We start from the raw sequence: 4,239 nt of genomic DNA on the forward strand, positions 1-4,239 counted from the left end.
GAAAGAGCCAAGATGTCCATTGACAGGTGAATGGATAAAGAAGATGTGGTATATATATACAATGGAATATTATGCAGCCATCAAAAAGAATGATATCTTGCCATTTGCGACAATGTGGATGGAACTGGAGGGTATTACGCTGAGCGAAATAAGTCAACCAGAGAAAGACATGTATCATATGACCTCACTGATATGAGGAATTCTTAATCTCAGGAAACAAACTGAGGGTTGCTGGAGTGGGGGGTGGGGTGGGAGGGATTGGGTGACTGGGTGATAGACATGGTGAGTGCTGTGAATTGTGCAAGACTGTTGAATCACAGATCTGTACCTCTGAAACAAATAATGCAATGTATGTTAAGAAAAAAAAAAAAAGAAGATAGCAGGAAGGGAAAGATGAAGGGGGGGAATCGAAGGGGGAGACAAACCATGAGAGACTATGGACTCTGAGAAACAAACTGAGGGTTCTAGAGGGGAGAGGGTGGGAGGATGGGTTAGCCTGGTGATGGGTATTAAAGAGGGCACGTTCTGCATGGAGTACTGGGTGTTATGCACAAACAATGAATCATGGAACACTACATCAAAAACTAATGATGTAATATATGGTGATTAACATAACAATAAAAAATTTAAAAAAAGAATATTGAATGTTCTGATCTATGAACACAGTATATCTTCTCATTTATATAGTTCTTCGATTTTTCACAATAGTGATTTATTGTTTTCAGTGAATAGTTCTTATCTACCTATTCTCATATTTATGTCTCTAAGTATTTATAAATTTTTATTTTATTGTAAATGACGTTATGATTGCTTATTCTGATTAATCTGATTATGATTATTCTGACTGCTTATTGCTAATATATAAGAATAAAATTCATTTTGTATATTGATCTTATGTCCTGCAACCTTGCTGAATTGACATTTTAATTCTAGTAGCTTTTTAAAATTAAGGTTCCATCAGATTTTCTACACAGATGATTATATCATCAAGAGAATAGAGAGTTTTACTTCTTTTCTAATCTGGATGCCTTTTATTTCTTTTTCTTGCTTTGTTACACTGGCTGGAACCAAAAGTATAATACTGAGTAGAAGTGTGAACATAAATGTCTTGCTCTTGATCATAGGGAGGAAATACCCAGTCTTTCACCATAAAATAAGATGTTAACTGTAGGGTTTTTTTTAATTGCCCCTTTATCAGGCTGAGGAAGGTTTCTTCTATTGGTAGTGTGCTGTGAATTTCTATCAGGAATGGCAGTTGGACCTTATCACTTGTTTTTACTTTTTTTTTATTGAGATGGTCATATGATTTTTCATTTTTCATTTATTAATATAGTAAATTTCATTGGTTTATTTTCTTGGCTTTTCCAGAAAGTCTGTTTTGCATTCCTGAGAGAAACCCCACTGGGTCATGATACATTATTCTTTTTTCATATTTTTTGATTCATTAGCTAAAATTCTATTAAAATTTTTTCTATCTATGGTTATGAGGGATATTACTCTGAAGATTTCTTGTAATGTTTTTGTCTGGTTTTCTTGCAACATCAGCAAAACATGGCCTCACAGTGAGTTGAAGAGTATTCCCTTTTCTTCAATTTTCTGGAAGAGTTTATGTGGAATTGATATTATTTCTTCGTTAAGTCTTTAGTGGAATTTACCAGTAAGGTGATCGAGGCTTGCCCCCCTCCTTCTCCTTTGTGAGAAGATTTTTAAATACAAATTCAATTTTGTTAATAGATATAGGGCTATCCAGATTATCTATTTCATCTTTAGTAAACTTTGGTAGTTTGTGCTTTTCAGGCATCTATTTTGTCTATGCTGTCAAACATTGGCATAACATTGTTCACAATATTCTCTTATTATGCTTTTAATTTGTAAAATCTCTGGTAATGTCACCTCTCTTATTCCTGAATTTGGTAATTTATATTTTTACTCTTTTTGTCCTAATCAGTCTATATTGAAATTTGTCAATTTTATTGCCTCCTCAAAGAAACTACTTTTGGTTTCATTGATTTTTTTCCCCATCATATTTCTGTTTATATTTCTTTGATTTCTTCTCTGACCTTTAGTATTTCTTTTATTCTATTTTGAGATTAATTTTGGTTTATCATTAGTACTATAAATTTCCCCCTAAGTACTGCTTTAGTAGCATCCCACAAACACCTCTATGTTGTGTTTTTATTTTCATTCATTTAACATTTTATTTTTTGAATCCTGGTTGCAGAGAAATGTGTTATTTAGTCAAAATATTTGATGATTTTCTAGAAATCATTCTGTTACTGATTTCAAATTTAATTCCATTTTGGTCAAATAATCTAGTTTGTATGGCTTGAATCATTTTAAATATATTGAGATTATTATAGGTTTTAAATATAGCTTATCTTGGAAAATATTCCACGTGCACTTGAAAGGAATGTATATTCTGCTGTGGTTGGGTAGGGTTGTCTTTAAATGTCAGATTGCCTGATCATGTTATTTAAGTGTTCCATACCCTTACTGATTTCTTGTCTGTTTGTTCTTATTAACCGTTCAGGGAGGAGTATTGTAATCACTAACTACAATGGTCATTTTTTTCTACTTCTTCTTGTAGTTACATTAATTTTTGCCTCACATATTTTAAAGCTCTGTTATTAGGTATATAACACTAGGATTGTCATAACCTCTTTATCAATTAATTCTTTTATTTACCATTATGACTTTCTTTATTCCTGGTAATATTCTTGGCTCTGAAATCTACTTTGTCTCATATTAATATAGCCACTCCAGCTTTCTTTCATTTATTTATTTATTTATTTATTTATTTATTTATATTTTTAAAGTAAACTTTACACCCAACATGGGACTTGAACTCATGACCCCGAGATCAAGAGTCACACATTCCATACACGGAGACAGCTAGGTACCCAAAATTAAAAGACTGAGATTGTCAGATAAATAAAAAAGCAAGACACAATGATATGCTGCTTATAAGAAACATAAAGATACAAGTAGGTTAAAAGTAAAAAGACAAAGATATAACACAGGAAAAGATATATATATATATATCTTTATATTTAGATCATTTACATTTAATGTGATTATTGACATGGTTCAGTTTGTGTGTATCATATCACTTTGGAATTCTATTTGTTCTATCTGTTCTTTTTTTTTTTTCCTTTCTTTTAGATTAATCTATATTAGAATTAGTATATGGGCTCTAACTTAATTTTATCTCTTTTGTTATTAGCTTATTAGCTATAATTCTTTGTTTTGCTATTTTACTGTCTGCTTTAGGGTTTCACTTATCACAGTTTATCTTCAAGTAATGTACAAATTCATGTGTATTATAAGAAACTTACAGTAATATACTTTCATTTTCCTCTTTATGTCACTAGACTGTTGTTGTCAGGAATGTTCCTTACACATGTGTTATAAACATCTCAATACATTAGTATTATTTTATTATTTTATTTTTTAAAAATAATTACATTTTAAATCGATTTAAATAATAGAAGAACCCACCCATATTTTTTTATGTACTTAGCCATTTCCAGTGCTCCTCATTCCTTTGTGTAGATCCCTATTTCCATTTGGTATTATTTTCGTTCTGTATGATAGAGTTACTTTAATATTTCTTTTAGTGTGGATCTGCAGGGTGATGAATTCTTTCAAATTTTGTATATCTGGAAAAGTCTTCATTTTGCCCTTGTTTTTATTTATTTATTTAGAGTAGCTGGGGAGGGGCAGAGGGAGAGGGAGAGAGAGAATCCCAACTAGACTCCCCACTGAGTGCAGAGCTTACCTGAAGTTCTATCCCATGACCCCAGGATCATGACCTGAGCTAAAACCAAGAGTTGGATGCCCTACTGACTCAGCCACCCAGGTGTCCCAATTTTGCCTTTGGGTTTTAAAAGATATTTTCACTGGAAGTGGAAGAGCCTATATTCTTTTGTGGGTGAAAAGAGGCACAATTAAAATGACAGTTCACATAGGGCGCCTGGGTGGCTCAGTTGGTTAAGCGACTGCCTTCGGCTCAGGTCATGATCCTGGAGTCCCGGGATCGAGTCCCGCATCGGGCTCCCTGCTCAGCAGGGAGTCTGCTTCTCCCTCTGACCCTCCTCCCTCTCATGCTCTCTGTCTCTCATTCTCTCTCTCTCAAATAAATAAAAAAATCTTTAAAAAAAAAATGACAGTTCACATATATCAAGCACTTACTATATGTCACTCCTTAATTTAAGTATTATTATTATTTGCATTAGACAC

Source organism: Leptonychotes weddellii, chromosome 1 (genome assembly GCF_054177405.1).
Source record: "Leptonychotes weddellii isolate Sample4059 chromosome 1, ASM5417740v2, whole genome shotgun sequence".
NCBI lineage: Eukaryota > Metazoa > Chordata > Mammalia > Carnivora > Phocidae > Leptonychotes > Leptonychotes weddellii.